Source organism: Polyodon spathula, chromosome 20 (genome assembly GCF_017654505.1).
Source record: "Polyodon spathula isolate WHYD16114869_AA chromosome 20, ASM1765450v1, whole genome shotgun sequence".
Lineage (NCBI taxonomy): Eukaryota > Metazoa > Chordata > Actinopteri > Acipenseriformes > Polyodontidae > Polyodon > Polyodon spathula.
This window is the reverse complement of record NC_054553.1, coordinates 26,647,630-26,666,469: the sequence shown is the minus strand read 5'-3', so window position 1 is coordinate 26,666,469 and position 18,840 is coordinate 26,647,630. Positions and strand designations below refer to the sequence as shown.

General features: G+C 38.2%; 1 long non-coding RNA gene across 4 annotated transcripts in view; it reads right to left on the bottom strand.

Annotated features, from left to right (window-relative positions):
• Positions 1-18,233, bottom strand: part of LOC121295356 — a 94,175-nt gene extending 75,942 nt beyond the window's left edge. For 2 of the 4 annotated variants that reach the window (XR_005946908.1, XR_005946909.1), the window contains exon 1: positions 17,292-18,233. This is a non-coding gene — a long non-coding RNA (uncharacterized LOC121295356). The remainder of the gene's footprint in view (positions 1-17,291) is intronic. The other 2 variants (XR_005946907.1, XR_005946906.1) reach the window with 2 other exon arrangements.
• Positions 18,234-18,840: the final 607 nt, after the last annotated feature.

The window sequence follows — 18,840 nt, the reverse complement described above, 5'->3', positions numbered from 1 at the left end:
ATTTCTCAGTTGTAACAGTGGGGAGGGTGGATAAAACTAGGGATATAGACAAGCAGGGGTATTTCAATTGTTCAAGATAGCACACCGCTCAAAGTAAACTAAGGACGTTTTAATCTAGACGCATTCTAGATTGTAAGTATGCTATTGTGTACAAGACAACTATTACAAACTATTGTGCTTGACTTAATCTATTGACTTGACAATCTTATATTTTAAATGTCTGGATGCACAGTGCCTCTTGCTACAGTAACACAACCTCACACACACACACACACACACCTGTTAAATCACCCCTCTTAAGGAGCCCTTTTTGGGTTTTTTTTTTTTTTTGGTTTAGGAGAGGCATTTGTTGCACAGCTGTGCTTCCAAGTCGCTCCACACAGGTACACAATGACTTCCGCAGACTATCATTTATACCCTGGCTATTTCTGTCAACCAATAACATATCGCTCGCTCATATCAATCACGCCACCTACAATATTGTCTCAATCCTGTTTGAACTTCAGTAACCAGGCATACAACTGTCAGAGAGCCAACCGAAGACAGACATATATTATTGAGCAGTAAAAAAAAAAAAAAAATGCAGGTCCTTTATTGGTCTTAGAAGTTCTTTTCTACCTACTCTTAAGTTTTCCAGCCATATTGAATTGTCAGTTTGCACTTGCACTAACTGTAAACTCTTTACACCAATATGTACCTGGACTTTTTGTTTAGGTTTTTATTATAATTCTCTCACCTTTACATCTTTATATGGTACACTCTGATGCTGGTTTTGACAAATGTAAAATAGTACATTTATGACAAATTAGGCTTAGCAGTATTTAATTCTTAAACACAAATGTGTTGTTTTTATTTTAGAGTAATCCTCTTTGGAGGAATTGCACTTGATACAAGTTGAAACGAAGCATAGCTTTGGTCTTCACAGAGAGACGCTAGAATTACTGTGGAAATAACAAGTTAATACAAACTCTGGAACACTTACGTGCTGTAAGATTTGGGGTGTAACTGCTCTTGCATGGAGAAACACTGCCATCATGTGGCCATTTCGAGCATTACAATTTTAAAACCCCTACAGAAAGCAATGCACACACAAAAAAAAAAACAGGTTTTTAATTTCCTCCTTACTCCAGAAGTCAGGGGGTTGACTAATTATTAAAATATTCCATAAAATGTCATAAACATACTAATTTTCACCACTGTAGCCTTGTAAAATGAATCCCAGCAGACAGAAAGCATATTTAGCAATTACAGAAACCTACCACAATACATTAGAACACAACATATAGAGCCAAGTGGCCCAAGGGTATGTCACACTTACATTGTCACACCCCTTTCTATGCAACAAGTTATTCAGGGTATTAGAGTCTGGGGATCAGAGGAACCTGTCCTAATGTCTGTCTGTCCATTCGTATGTATGTTCTAAATACATATTTATTATACATACTGTCAGTCCTGACAGTATTTCTAGATAATGGTAATCGTTTAGGGGATTACCCTGTCTGCAGGACCTGACTGAATAAAACACACACACACACACACACCAGAGGCAAGTCTTACTCCTTTAACCTCACTGATGCATGAACAGGTCTGTCTTGAACCTCCATCTCCTGACCCGAAGAGTGCTCAGGCTAAAAACTCAAGCTCCTGCAGTGTATTGCGAAGCCTGGTCCTCGCTTGTGAAAAGCATGATTAGCATAGATGCAACCAGTTACACAGCCACGAGCCGAGGACACCACACAGCAAACGTGCTCCGCTACAAATATCTGCATGGCCCCTCCTAGCCTGTTCTCTAGTCTCTAGCCAAGCCTGTGTGACCACTTTCATCACTCCAATGTAAAACTTGATCATGTTTTTAAACCTGGAAATAATTTTAGTATTGTGTCCTCTTCTAGAGCGTCAAATTAAAATGTAATCATCATCATCAGCCTCACATCAACAGTGACCATTTTGACGGGATGTTTCATTTTGAGTGTTCAATGAGAAAAATTGAAATTACATGCATTTAAAGTCACTTCATTTTGATGTTCCACCCAACTTGGAAAACCTGTTTCTTATCAGGCTGTAAATGGTTATTTTGTTTGTTTTGTTTCTTTTAAATACAACCATGCCAACAGAAATGAAAGAAGCCTGTCTGTAGATAGATAAAAAAAAGTGTGTGAAGAATTTGATGACAAATAAATATTTTTATAGAAAGGAGTCGGTTTAGTCCCCAGGCCAGCTCAAGAGCAGAGGCCTTCTTCGACATCCTCACTTTCTGCTGTGTCTTCACCCCAGTAGCACTTCTGCTATTATCTTTTCTTTCCTTCAGTTTCTCTCTCTCCCTCAGCTGTGTTATTTTCTTTAAAAAGAATTGGTACATTTTACTGATTGCGGTAAATTTATTTAGTTTTGCCTTTTGAAAAAAAAAAAAAAAAAAAAAAGTTTGAAAATCAAATCTTACTCCAATGGCCTCGACACGTGTCCTGGGGGAAGAATAGACCAGGGAAAAGTGGATCGCAGTCTAGAATTTAAAGGGGAGGTTCCATTGTTTCTAAGGTTTACGCATAGATCGCTGTACTACTACCATACTACTCAATCCCAGGGAATAAGTAGATTGGATATAGTAACAAAAAAGAAATACTTTTAAATGGATTTTGTAAGTATAAATTTACATAAGTAGATCGAACGTTTGACAGTATAACGATAGATAATAGCTGTGATATACATTAACAATAGATACATAATTTAAAATTAAGTTTGTAAGTGTAATGTGTATGTCTGTTTAAACAAGCGTTATTGCAACTCAAAGTTGTTTTTTGTTTTTTTCTAAATTTAGCTGTCAGAGTTCTTGTAGTCTTATTTTTTCTTTAAAACTAGGATGATAACGTTTATGCTTTCACTTTTTGTAAACTGTATAGTTAGTTACTCTCAAAATAATATAAGCAATACTATTAATGCTGTATCAGTGGCTCTTGAACGATTTTTAAAATGGGGGTGCTGAAAGCCATTGAACAAAACTGCAACCCTTGATGGGAAATCCCTGTAAATATGATGGGAGCCATGCAATGCCAGGGGTGCTACCACACCCGCAGCACCCCTACTTCCAGCACCTATGTGTATTGTGTATTCGATTAAAGACTGACAACACTATGACGTGTAAAGCCTATTAATATACAGTAAATAAATCTTTGCGAGTACACATCAACTGCTGCCTACATCAGACTAACAAAGACATTCTTAAATACACACCGGCAGAAAACTTTGCATCACACATATTTTACAGACAGAAAAAAAATGTAAAAAAAGAAAGAGGTGTGTGAACACATTACCATATGATCTGGCAAATAAAATGATCAGACAGAAAATGCTGAGTCCCCCTTAATCAAATAGCTGCCGCGCCTTCCTTTTACCTTACTGCACTTGTGTAATCTACCTTTTCCCCTATGACACCAGCACTGTGACAGCCCCCTCTACTGGTTAACAGAATGTACCTCTTCCACTGACAGAGAGCTCATTTTGAAATGCAGTATATACTATATATACTATATATAATCAGAATATACTAACCTCTTACGCAAAGCCGTATCTTCAATATTTTTAAAGCCCATTAGAATTAAGCTACGTGCTATGATGTGGAATGAGAATATTTGAAACCTGTTGTGTGCATGAGTATTGGGGTTGGGATTTTTACAGATAACATGAGGCATACATCTTCTATTGAAAAAAAGAGAGAGAGACTGAAGAGGTTATTACCTAAAATCCAGATGAGATTAAAATCAGATGGACATAAATGGGGTAAACACAACCAATGCTGCTCGCTTAGAGCACTATTTCACATCTAGATTAGAGACACATGTTTATGGAAAAAAAAAAACATATCTAACAAGTCCAGCATTCCTAGAAATCTACCAAGAGTTGTTGTATGTACATATAAACACTAGAGGTCACTGTTTTACATTGAGAACACATTTCAGTCTCTGCTGGCATTCAGCTGTTGTGCACCTATGGGACAGAATAGCTAAGCCTTTAAACCCAGTCTTATAAATAAATAAACAAATAAATGCTGAATAGGGTTTGTGTCCTCACTACGCAGCGTTCAATACCATACTTGAGAACCAGACTGGAGATCACCTCAGGAGGCAGTCTCGAGTCTGATTCTAATTAGATCGCATAAGGTAGTGTGGTTTATCAGAAGTGTGGACGCTGTGATACTACATTTTTTGTGTATCCTCAAATATCCCAAAATGCTTTGTGGAACGTTTGGCGAAATACTGGCGCCTGAAGGACTTGCTATCAGTGTACACACGACAATGGGTATTCATTTTTATGCTTTAAAAAAATTATATATATATGAAATAAAATTAAGGGGACCAAAATTAGGCTCAGGCAAGATATGAAGGTAAAAACAAAGATTGTTTTGTAATTAACAGCTTTTTTTCTGAGTTTAATTATGAAAACAGAATCCGCTTAAATTTGTTTAAAAGGGACGTCACCTGATTAAAAATAAAACCCCAAAACTTCAAGCCCTACTTGTGTGCGTTTGCATTTACTTTTTCCAAAATGTTTGTTTTATTTCTTTTTAGTAATATGCACCTCTATTAATATGAAGCATAACATTTTAAAATAAAGCAAGTGCATGCTGGGATAATATTGTATTAATTTCCACCGTTCATTGCGCTGCTAAGAACTGTAACCGAACTATTCTAAGAGTGTGTGGACGCACTAAGCCTAACTAAACATGAAACGGTACCTTAGTGTGGACGCTTTGAGCTGGATTAACTGGAACGGTTTCGAGGACGGTTCTCAAGATCGGTTATGTAGTGGTGACAGGGCCTAAGACTGTCAATCCGAGTTTAATAGTTTAAACTTGTATGTTTAGCTTTGAAGACCCTCATTAGCACTAACCCCAGACTATGTAATGTTAATTTAGACAAGTCTGTGAAACCAGAGGATAACGCCTTCGTTTAACTGTTGTTTTCTGTTGAACTAAAGTTCACTTGATTTACTAATCAGAGACATTTTACTTTAGTATTTAATATACTAGAGTGCTGGGACAGGAATAACTAAATGTAGATTCTTATCTAGGATACATATTTTAATGATTAAGCAATTGCTAGAGTATTTTTTTTTTCCAATCCAAAATTGTGCTTTCTTTTCAAAGCTGATTTGGTTGTTATGTCAAATTCTGTATTCAGTGTTTTTTATTTTTTTCTTATACAAAAAAAAAAAAAATCCAATTTCAAAACTAAAGATAATGAGTATGAAAAACAATATAAATAGATTTAGCCAAAATGCTAGAGATTTAGTGTCCACTTCTGGCTCTGCTGTATCGCTATTGGCAAGGTTTGTAAGCATTTGCTTTCCATTTAAGCACATTATTAATCCACAATAAGCATTATAAGATGTCCCTTTAGTACTAGTCCTGGACTACCCAATGTTAATTTAGGTAAAATAAACCAACAATAGTGATAACCTGGGTCTATAAACCAGCCAATAAAGTATAAATACAAACATGATTTAAAAAAAGGCAGCCGAAAAGATGTACGTCTTGGATCATATATGTATGTTATATGTATTGCACATACTGGTGTTTAAATTGGTGAGTTTTATCATGCAGCCCACCTCTCATGTTATGTGGCCCTCCTTGACCAAAACTTTGGGAACCCCTGTAGCAGAGCTTTAAAACAAGGGTGGTTTTGAATTCCCTGCAACTATACAAACCAACAGCAGAGGACGCCACAACACCACAAATGCAGCACTGTTACACTGTTCAAAAAAGTATTGGCATATACTGCTCACTGAGAAATTCAACTTTGAAATGTTAGGCCCAAGTCACAAAGCTTTAATTCATGGGTTATTTAAAGAGGATTTCTCAAAGTCCGTTTTCATGAATAAAAGGCATTGATCGAAGGTGTTGAGTACTAGAATGTAGCTGTGATTATAAAATGAGCACTAAATAGCTTAAAGCTTTGTCATTTATTAGTAGCCTTTTTGACAGTTAAAGTTATGACACTGGATAGTGTAATCAAGAAACTGCTGGAGTTTCATGGATATCAAACTTTTTTTTATTTAGATAACATAAGATTGTTGAATATGCCTTATTCTTTTCTTCCATAACAGTAAATTCCTTTGTATTAAATGGTTTTAATAAACACTGAATGCGGTATTTTTGAAGCTAGAACAAAGGGTTAGCACTCCAGGACCAGCATCCCCATGCCTGTCATGTATGAACCAAGCTTCCTTCACTGTCAGCCCCTAGTGGCTATAGTGGATATGACAACTTTCTGTTGAAGCTAAAGCAGCAGTCAGTAGGGAGAAGGAGGAATCACTTTGTCCAGCAGAGGCCGCTGTTGACTAAAAGAAAACAGCTCTGAGACATTCATTGAATGCACTCAATGTGAACTTTTTCACAGCACAGCTTTAGCAAACAATGTACCCGATTTTCCTGGAAGAAAAAAAATTACTTTAATGCAGTCCAACCTAGTCTGTTGGAGCAATAGGCTCTGACATATATTATATATATATATATATATATATATATATATATATATATATATACATACACATACACACACACACACACACATAAAAACACAGTGTAATTTTTTTTTTTTTTTTTTTCGGTTCCTGGGTAGTAAGTGTTATTTCCTAATTGCTTATGCCTCAAAAAGTATAGAAAAAGGCTATTATTCCCCACAGACTTTGCTTTTGTGACCAGGACAGTGATATTTCAAAATATCACTATTTCCAATGGGAAAACAGGCAAATGTGTGTCTTTTCGTTCACATAAAGTCAGAAAAAAACAACATATGAATCCAAATTAACATGTATTTATACTAAAGTAATACAAAAATGACTACAAAAGATTTAGAAGTGAGCAGTTTTTCGAGATTTACGATTATACTGCAAATACTCTTACACTATTATACTGATTATACTCTTACAAAAGGATGCAGCATATCAAAAAAAATAATAAAGCAAAGAAAAAGCATGGCAAGTCACAGAGAGGTATGTTTAATAACACAAAAGCAAACCATAGTAAAGCGCTGTATTGTAAGACAGGTGGAAAAGCTTGGAACACATGACTATTCTAATTTTTTTATTACACAGATTGTAATTTGTAACAACAAAATGCCTGATTTATTAAACAGGAATGGAAATACAAGGGACTCTTACTGAATAGCAGTTTCACCCATTCCAGGTTTTAATGCGAGCTTGATTAGCTACAGTGTATAGGTATCAAGCTCAGGTGTGTCTTATTAAATCATAGTAAAACAAGGAATGGATCAAACAGCTATGCAATGGGAGACCTATTTCTATCCCTGAACAAGTTAGTATTTCAAACCGCTGCACTATCCCAACAAGACCCAGTTCAGTTCAGTTCTGATTTAGTATAGCAGGGTGTGTATGCAATCTCAAGTTTACTGACTTCATATCCCAGTATCTCAGAATAAACCCTTGAAATAAGATGAGATCATTTAAAAGAACAGAAAATAAACTGAAAAGACTGCCCCCAACCAGGAACATGAAAGCACTCAAGATAAACCAGGGCCTATTTCAAGAAGAAAATTCCATACGGCATACATCACATTTTATAATGCAACAACAGTTGACTTGTTCAATGTCTGAGCTCTTGCTACACACAGATTTGGGCTCTGAACAGCCAGTCTCCTGGGTGATGATGTCATCAGAACCCCTGGATTGTGTTCCACTCAGGCTCAAGACCCAGGAAAACAGGATGACAGAGATGCACAACTTCACAGAACCGCACAGTAAAACCCATTTCATTGTTTACCTCCAAGTATTTTAGTAGGAGTCTTCTTTCAGTATAAGGTGTTCTCTCTAGACATTTCCAAAACCCTAGCAACTCTTGAGTTACTACAGTATGCTACATGCAGAGTTTCCCATTGACTCGCATTTAGAATATTGCTCTGTTTAAACCCATTTGCGGTCACAGATGCTCAATTTGCATCCAATCTCTCATCACCTTTAAAAGCACCTAAACCTAATAATGTTTTGCTATAGGCCACCCAAGCGTCATATACAAACCCTTTATAACCAATATGTGTTATTGCCTTCCCATGTAAATTGAAAATGTACATTACAAACCTCACAGCGAATCTAAGCCAATAAAGTCCTGAGTAGGGCAGCCATTAGAGAAAAACTAACCGTGACAAAGCAGCTCAAGAGATCCAGACCAAACTAAAAATACATTTTAAAAATGTCTCCCAACACAAAGCCATTTGTTTGTTTAGCTGTAGCCTTGGGACAGCTGCCTCAATTGTCTAGCAGGTAATGACTGTTGGACATTCATTTTTAAGTAAATGAAAGATTTTCAAGCTTTACTTCTTGTTTGGAGAACATGCCTGGGAGCAGCAAACATACCAAGCACATATGAGAATTTCATGCAATTTTTAACAAGAAATTTTCACAGCATGGTATATTCTACCAACTACAGGGCAGGGCGTGAAGAATAGGTACCCCTCCCCTTTATATAACCATGGCAACTGAGCTAACACTATCTCCCAGGCTTCAGGAGAAACAATAGGGCCTACACTGACCACAGGAGATGAGGAATGTGACATTTCAGAGTGGGAGGTATGGTAGAGCTCACAAAAAAACTGTTTATCCAACGCGGACAGACAATGGGAAAATGAAAGCCAGAGCTCAGGACAAGAACATTCTTCAGCTGGAAATGTTTTGAAGTTCCTTTTAGCTTTGAAGAAACAGCATAACCATCTAATCCATACTTCTAAAAGGCTAACCATTCTGCACCTCTCAAATTAAATCTTCAAGCAGGATAAATGTGTTTACAATGCAAGACTCTTAAACCAATCAATACTAGGGCTACAGTACACATATGAAGAGGGAAAATTACTTAGTTTTAAGTAACATTACATACTGTACATGCTGTTTAAAAAAAGGAATTTACATTAGGTATGCATATGGAATTAAAGTATATGACATTTATTAATTGGAATGTGTCAAATTGATGTTTGCTAATTAAAAAGAAGTAATGTGCAATTACTTAATATTTCTACAGTAAAACTAGTTTATCATGAACAGACTGGATATAGATAGATAGATAGATAGATAGATAGATAGATAGATAGACACCTTGGGTGTTGTGAGGGTTAGAAGTCTGTATATTCGACGTATAAGGGCCTTATTGCATTTATAATCCAGGTAAAACTGTAGATTTGAAGGGAAAAAAAAGCATGTTCAGGGCAAAAAATTATTAGTTTTTTTAATCAAATAACCTTACGCCAATAAAGTAGTTTATAACTTTAAAAACGGCACGCTAAGTTAAGCCGAGTAAATTAACTTTATTAACATACAAAAGAAAGTACATCTGTATTTTTGATATTGTAGACATTGTCATTAACATACACTAGGGGAGGAGTTGACGATGGCACAAGTTTTTTTTTTTTCCCTCCCGTCGCGGACACGCTGTTTGAGCAATCTCAGATTTCAGTCATTTCTGTGTCTGAGAGGGGTGGATGTGCAGAAGTGCCTTTTTGTGGTTTTCTGTAGCGTTTACAAACCGCAAAAAAAAACAATCTTTTAAGTGCCAAAATTGGGTTGACTGCATATAAAGATTTTTTTTTCTTTTTTTTCCCCAGTTCATTTAATTTTTCTTCATCCAAATCGGCATGTCTACTTACTACTTTGGGGTTTTTTGCAGGTAACTGGTCACTCAGTTTCATAGCTGCAGCTCTACATTTGTACCTAACTGTACAAGCAAGATGGCTACTGGCTGATACTTTAAATTCTGTGAGGCAGCGCAGTGATTTAGATATGACAAGGCTCCAACTGTCCATATCATCCAATATACGGACAGCTGGAACCTTGCTCGACCAATCACATTGCTTGTTTCATGTTCCATTGCCAGCCCTGGAGATGGATTCTATAATGTGTGTTTATTTCACGCCTAAGGCTGCAGTCCTATTAATTTATATGCCGCCAACACTATATCAAAACAAATCCTAGGCTCAGCAGTTTCCAACACTAACACAACTGTCTCAGAGGAAATGCATGGCTAGGTACATAGCAAGATGAGACTACAGGGAAAAATACAGACAGGGCTCCTGTTCTATCCTCAATAATATTTCAGATTTTTTTTTATTTTTAAAGCAAATAAATAATTTTTGGAGGGGCTTTTAAGAATCTGGGGGTCCCAGACAGCTGCGTACCTGAATGGGCCTCTCTCTGTCTCCCTCTCCCTCTTTACTGCCTGAAGCTGGTCCTGTTAAACAAAGATGGCTCTGTCACTCCTGGGAAACCCGTCGGACAAGGTCGACACTCTGGAGGGCTGTTTAGACAGGGCGCTCATTAATGGGCTGCTATGGTTTAAACACAGGTTGAGACTAGCAAAGGTCCTTTCACTCATTTAAAACTACCTTACTTTAAATCCGAAACACAGCTCCTGAACAGGTCCCTCTACTGCTTGTTATCTTTTCTCTTTCCTGCACTTCGTGAAACCTTCTTCCAGACATCCCATCCAGTTCTGTGGATAATATCCATCTTATAAATATTGAGGAGCAGGTTCCTAGAAATTGCCAGTGGAGGCTGTAGGCTTGGATGTTCAGTCATTTATCTAGGCTTGGACTTTGAGGAATGAGGAATCAGGGTTTGGTCTTGTGGCTGCGTGGAGATCCTGGGTTTCAATCCCAGCTCTATCACCGACTTAAGCACATTCAATGTTGTTCTTCTTCAGGGCCCTTAATGGTACAGGATGTATAAATGAATAAAGAAAACTAAAACCAGGAGGAATTATAGGTGGTAGAATTTAGATCCATTGCTGTTTCAGTCATTAAATATATATCAATCCAGTCAGTGACACTCATGGTTTATAGAAAATTGACATTACTTTCCACTAAGGCAATGTTCAGTCCATCAAGAAGATGTTTTTTTTTTTTTTTCTCTCTCTACAATTGCAGCTGCAATATAAGTTTCAATTGTAGGGTCTGGTTGGAACCAAACCCTGTTATTTTAAAGGCTGTTGCAGTCAATCCAGTTAACCTTTCTTTTATTTTGCCTTGAGTTTGGTTCAAACTGGACCCCAGTGTAAAGGGTATGACCTGAAGAAATAAATGGTGCATTGGTCAACAAGGGCACTTCTGTGGTAGGAGGAGTTGTCACAGCTTCAATCTTCCCACCACAGCCAGCCTTGTGGACAGTAAGAGTTCAGCATTGTCAGGAATAATTTCCACTCGTCTAGCTAGCCTGAGAGCCTGTATCACTGGACACATTGCTGACAGGTTGCTGACTTTGCCCGCTACAATGACAGAACTCAGCTGCCAGGTGGGAGGAAAATGGGATTGCCCACAACACCTACTCATGGTCGCTAACATGCTGTAATAATTACAACGTCTGGGGTTTTCCATTCATGTTTTTATTGTTTTCTTGTGTATTTAAGCACTACTATCATCTTATGTATTGTACATATCACAACAGTGAGGAACCAGTTGCATGGTGCCAAATTCGTCCTAGTCTCTTGCCCGTCGTTGGTAAAGATTATGAACTGTACCACAAAACGGGGGGGGGGGGGGGGGGGGATTATGGATGGTACCACAAACTGTAATTTAATCAAGATCCAGTCCCCAAAAAAGGTTTGAGAGAAGACTGTAATACACATGGCTCTAGTTGAGACCTCAGCCACATTAACTGAGATGGCAGTACTGTACAGTGAAAGTAATATGCCTTTTTTATTATTTATTTATTTAAAGTTTTACTTTAGCTTGAATACCAAGAGGTGGAATTGTGGCAAACAATCTCCATTGGTTTAAAAATCCCCCCCAACCCCCTCCTCACACACACACCTCGAAACAAAGGTGCTATTTTCCTCCCAAAGGGTCAGCAGTTTTTATATCAGACGCCCGCTTGTTTTCGTTCGGCCGTCGCTGCCCAATCTTCGGCCACCCTCCCCCAGCTCCGCGGGCTCCAGCCTCCCAGGAGACAAGCCGGCCATTGTTCCCCTTCAGCTAATAAATGACAACTCTCCTGTTCTGACACACTTTAAAGTCACTCTTGAGAAATAAAATGAAGTAAATAAATAAATAAAAAGGGGGCCTTTTTAAACAGTTATTAATTTTGTTACTTGTTGAACTTTATTAGATCTGAAACAAAGCTGTTTCACGCTGGCAAAATACATTTTTATATCTAATAAAATACAGAATAAGAGCAAACATGTTTTAAAAAATAATAAATAAATAAATAAATAAAAATAAATAAATAAATAAAAATCCTTCTTGTACTGTACAAAGTAACTTTGCCACCTGACAATTTGAGCTGAAAACCCTTTTACTTAAAGTCATTTAGTCTTTTAAATTCAATGCACCTTCTAAATACCTTTTACAGAAAATCTTCTGGTAGCCTTTGTCATTCACATCATCTTTGAATCATTGCTTTGTAGCATGCCTTGAATCAATAGACTCTGACATCTACTAGCTTGGCTGTCCAGCATGAGTTAGCATTAGCTCCATAAACCATGTGGCTTAACCAATTTAAAACATGACACTGCAGAGCAGAAGATACCCAATAGGACAAGCATCTATTGAACTGCACCTAACCTTCTATCCACAACAAGTTCAAACGATCCGATCTCGGATTGCAGGAGTCAGTTTAGAATCCACTGCGAGTAGCCCGATGTCAGTTCAGCTATACCTAATCAGACTTCCTACAGTGACTGGCATTTGGGAGGTCCACGTGGAAATATTGGAAGACTGGATTCAGTATCCCGAAAACCAGAATCACAGCTGATGAATACAGGCACAGCTCACAGGACTCCAACAGGCGAGCCAGTGTGAAGAGAGAGAAAATTAAAAGCTGTAGCTGGACTGACAACTTCTATGTTTGACTTAATATGAGAGACATTTGATTCGTTGTACATTTGTGCAGCTACAGCAATAGACAAATACCAGCTACATTTGTCATGCTGAATTTAGGAAGTTACAGGATTACTTGGGGGAGGTGGGGGTACCATCAATTTAAGGGTTGGTCTTTAACGTTATCACTAATTAATTTGCTTGCTTATCAACAGCCAGATTTAAATCATATTATCTAGTATCTACTAGTCCCTTACTACACTGTTAAGATGCATCCTGTTACCAATACCTTAATCAATGGATACCTCCCACATTGAGCAGATGCTGAGAGAAAGGTGGCAAGAGAGGGAGAGCGTGATTTACAGCCCCATACCCTCTCCTTGTGTAAAACACTGTTTTGTCAGGGCCTTCACACTGACACAAAGTCCGCCTTTGTCTCCCAGTGGGGGTACGAAATAAAGAAATGTGTGTGTCTCGGGGGCTCTGACCGAGTTTATTTGACACTTCAGCTCCCTTTGTAAACCAAGTGTCTGACCCTCAATGCTACCCCAGAGAGTCACTTGGCGTTACACAGAGGGTCCCTCTTCAGAGGAGAAAGGAAGACTTGTTCCGAGAAGATTTTAATGAAGGGGGGGGGGCTAAAAAGAGGGAGCCAGTGTGCTCCACCACACAGAGGCATAGAGGGAGCTCTGTCCTGGGACTTGACAATAGATGGAATTCTTTAAGGCTAAGAAACTGCAGGCAAAAAAGAAATAGAGATACATTATGTCTGAAGAATGTGCTGAAGGACTGTTGAAGGTGCTTGACAGATACCTTCACTCTGAATGTTTAACAACCCTCCCGCGGAAATATACACAGCTTTGTGGCAAAAATGAAACCAGCCAAGATTAACTACTACTAATAACAAAAAAGGTAGCTACTTTTGCAAACCAAAAATGATTTGTTTAAGCGGTCAATTTAAAGATCTGGAACTCGCTGCCCCTGTACAACCTGTTGATGTCAAGTAGTAAGCACTCACTGTGGGTTCTTTACTTGCTAAACACACAAATAAAAACACAACACAAAGGAACCAGTCTCTGGTCAGGCTTAAGAATGACCTAAAGCCAGCACCTTTTAAATACAAAACATTAGGTCTTAAAACAAATCATTTTGAATTTAGACAAATTGCATATCGGAGGTCCTGGGTGAAACGTGCTTTCTTGCAAGTTACTGGTACCCCAGATAGCACCCTTCATCAGCAATTTTTTGCACTCTGGCAGGCTGGCTTTTATACAGAATAGCAATAGCTTCAATAGCTAGGGCGAGGCTCTTGTTGCTGCAGAAGAGAGGATTAAACCCTGGCTCTTGGGTTGTGTCCATGAAATTATTTTTGTTGTAACCCTCTTTTACTGCGTGTGGGACTGGGAGTTGTGAATGTGGGGCACAAACCTGCATTGAATCCTGACCCAGGCTCTTAAGACTGGGAAATAATACCTGGCTCTAGTCTCTCAGCCAAGGAATGTGGATTGTTAAATAACTTGGATTCTCTTCTTGGGGATCGTTCGGGGATTCTATAAATGTAAATGCTTCAGCTTCAAGGTGGTATATGGTGCTAATGTCATGCTGCCGTTACCTCTCGGACACATCCCTTAGGTGGTTGTTTGCTTTTTCACTGGTTAACCGCTTTTGCGTTGAAAATATTTGTGCAATACAGGTACTATGCCATGGTTGCTGGACTATCGCTGACACCTCGCTAACATGAAATGTTTTTCTGCCCTCTAAGCGGTCGGTGACCTTTTGACAGTTCCTAACACCATTAACCATCCACAGGAGGCAATTCAGGGACGTTAAAACTTCGGATGTACATCTAGGCTGATTCAGCAATGATCAGGGATTTAATAGAACTCAACCACACCAGATCCGATTTATAATAGGCAGGCATACCCAAAGCAGTGGGCATTCAACCATTTATTTTCTTTACTAGCATCTGAATATAAATCACTGATCTGCGATATTTACATTGTGTACAATCCCACAGTGGTTGAGATCCAAAATAAAAGGTTATTGTCAGACTAGCATCTGCATCCAAACCTGCTTTCGCGTGTTGTTCTATTAACTGTGCTCTTGGATGCTTAGGCTGTCAGATTTATGACAGAAGGGGCGAGCAGGAGTGCTGTTTTAAAAGCGTTGTGTGGTGGAGGACCTGTGTTTTCGTTCACAGCCAGCTCTGGTACACACTCTTAGAAGCAGTCTGTCTACGTTTTCAGCCCCCGCAAGACCACTACAGAGCCCCCATTCTACAAAGGAGTTCAGCAGGGTCAAAGCATCATTGTGTTCGTGAACGCAGGCTCTACATGGGGTCAGAGGATTTCCAGATTAATGCTGGTGTCTTCAGCCCAGGTCACAGCTCCTACACATCTCCACACACAAGCTTCACCTGTCATAACCACACGAAAACTACTCGAAAGAGAGCCGGCCAGTTGTAGCTGGTTCACGGAGAGAGTTGTCCTTCATAAAAATGTAGTCAGACACAGGCATGCATAGGTAAGAGATTAAATATAACCCGTCTAAATATAGTGCTATTATGTTATCTTTGGCTTACTCACTCTCTTGCACATATGCCTAAATATTGGTAGACCGAAAGATGGATTTCTATGAGAAAAACTTTGTTACATGTTTGTAGAGTATTTCAGTATAGTTTAGGAAGACACAGCGTTTGATAACTTTGAAATTATTATATAAGTAGGTAGACAACATATGTTTATGATTGATTGATTTCAGTAGTAAAATAAAAACCATGTTTGCTTTAGCTGTAATTAATAAAGTAGAATGCAAAATTACTGTCAGGTGCATAGCACACATTTAATCTGTGTGTAAAGTGCCGCAGGTGCAATACCAGGTCTTTACACCAGATGCATGTGTTATAGGATGTCATACCAAAATGTGCACATTTCCTCAATGTATTTCCACTACGAACTGTGGCCTCTCGCCACATATAGGATTTCTGAGGTCTGGGAACCCTTTCATTGTATAGTAGCCTTCAGTCCACCCCTCAGAACAAATCCTCTTAAGTAGTGACTAAAGAACTCAAATAGAGTAAATAAATAGACTTCTAACAGGGAGGCTGGGGCACAGGGAATAGATTTAAAAGCTCCACATAAAGGAGTGCTTTCATTAAAAAAAGGTTTGCTGATTTTCTTAGCATGGGCCTATTAACATCAATTGCTGGGGGACATGAAAAAAGATGCAGTTACCTCTTTCTCTAGAAGGCCTGCCCCGCACCCCACCCCACTGTCAATCAAAACAGAATCTATCAAAAAAAAAAAAAAAAAAAAAAAAAAAACACACACACACACACACGAGGGCATACACAAGAGTACACTGTACGGTTTCAGTGAAATGCTTAAACTTTTTTTTTTTAAAGGGTAGAAGTTTATATGAGCTTTAGTAAACACAATGTGCAAGTCACATGCTCAAGGGTGTGTATACCCTCACTTTAAGACTGCAAGGGATTAAACTACTATGCAATTTGGAGTCAACTACAGTCCAAAAACATTATGCTTGTAAATAAACAGTACACCGTTTATGCACCGGCCCAACGATGTTAATAATAAAATGTATGACAGCAAGGGTATAGGCGGGTTTCACAGACCACCAGGATTAGTACCAATCCCGGACGACATTAGTAACATTGGGTAGTCCTAGATTAGTTCTAAGCAGCACCTGTGAAGCCAACAGATACAGGGGTCTGTTAATGGTTGCTGCTTTTGCTCAACTTCAAACCGGAATGAAACCCTTTATCCGGTTAGAATTCAAGCTATGCTAACACTGTGAAGCTACAACCCAACGTTAATGTCACTTGTTTTGTGTGTGTGTATATATATATATCTCCTGGACGTGTCATATAGATAAATTTAACTGATGACGAAGCTACACAAGTGTAACCAGTAAGAGTAGGCTTACACCATCGGTCCTTAGAACACCTCACGCATTATTTGAATACAGCGAGTGCCATATCCAGTACCTAGCTCGCTATCCTGTAGTTAAACTCCCCTGTTCGGTCTGTAGGCGCTGTTTCACAACTAAACTCAAAACTAACGGATCTGCCAAACCATGCAGTCAGCAACAAGTGCAAACTTACTGTGGTAGAAATAAAATCACATTTAAAACACCTGCTATTTTAAAAGTAGCATGATAAACTGACTATCCTCGCTTTCCCATTTTTAAAACAACCTGGTGAATTTTGAGAAGCTTTTTTTGTTTTGTTTTTAATGTTATATGAAGAGTTCACCTTGCAAATACATGACTAACGTCAAATAGGGTGTTTTTTTAGTATACGTGCATTTATGGTGAAAATCCATGCTCTGAACAAAGCAGGAGATTACTGAATCTGGTAACTTGCATTTTTTTTTTTTTTTTTTTTTTTTCTCGGCTCACAAATCAAAACTGACCAAAAGTAATTAAAAGCGATGCTTTAATAAATAAATAGATAAATGAAATGCTTACCTATAAATAGGTGAAGGCGTTACATTATGGGTGTCCATTTAAATCCACATGGTGAGAAAGGTATTCCATTTCCACTGCATGTACATGTTATATACAGTAGATTACATAAACGTGATTATCTACACACAGGTGTGAAGTATATTGTAAAATGTAACAAACGTGGACGTTCTCGAACCCCCAGGTATACAGCGGCATCCGCGACAACTTCCTGAATAAATCCAACGTAAATTGAACAACACAGCGCAGTCAAATCTCAAAGAAATTCATCCCCAGAGCCTGACAGCAATCGTAGAAACTGAGGTTAGCCATGAATCCGGTGAATACTGAGCATCGTCATTGACTCCCACACCGTATGTTAGTAATGAGAACTCATGGACCCCTTATTGTGTCCAGGGATTCGTTACGTTGTATCCATGAAAACGTTACAATTGCAGGGATCTTGCCGACACATTGCGTAATCCAATCCGGCGCATGGTAAAGATTTAAAACCTTATACACTGTTAGGATTGTTTTAAAAATAAATGAAAGAAAGAAACGTGGAAAAATATATATCGCATCCATTACAAAACTTATAAATTACTAAACAATTCCAGTAAGGGGTTATAGTAGTAGCCTATGTTCCCACACAGGTACTACGGAACATCCAGTGCTGAAATCCACAATGTTAAGATCCCAAACGAAAAAGTTCCAAACTTTTCGGATCCCGGCTTTATACAGCAGATCATCCCATTGTCAAGTTTATCCTTGTGTAGAGCATAGCCAGTGATCCGATACATGTTTTACAGCAGTTTCAAGCATCTGTATTTACACGTTACTGTACAGCGCTCCAGCAACCTCCCTCAACATCTAGCATAACTTCGCTCTGCTACAGACTGTGCCATTCTCAGTTTAAATACAGCACTACAATCATCAGGCTCACCTGACAAGTGGGAGCAGAGGATGACGGGAGTTGTAGTTTTACAACACAAACAGTTAAAAGTTTAAGCATTAGTTCCCTTTCCCTTGTAATAATAATAATAATAATAATAATAATAATAATAATAATAATAATAATAATAATAATAATAATAATAATACGATCATCATACGACTAATAATAAAATGCATTTAAATTAAATTAATGTACAGGATGCTAAGATTTAAAGCAATGAAATCGTGCATTATATTTTGGTATCTCAACAGCATTTTTAAGTTATGGTTAATATTATGAATGCATGTATTTTTACAGCTTGCATTAAAAACAAAACAAAAAAACCTATCTCTGCTCGAGTGAACCACAGAACTGTGTCAATTCCCTTTAGAAGTCAGAAATAACGGGCTGGCAGACGTTCGGGGTATTTGATGGTGGAAAATACTTCCTTTCTTTAATTGCTTTGGGAACCAGATGCATTTCGAACAAACCGCACAACTAAACCCCAAGATCACTTTACATGCTGTCAATTCTAACATCTAGCCATCGAGTCATCAGGCTGTATTATTAACGATGTCGCTGTTACTTAACATTGAGAGAACGCCAGGTTATTCACAAACAGCAAAAAAACAAAACAAA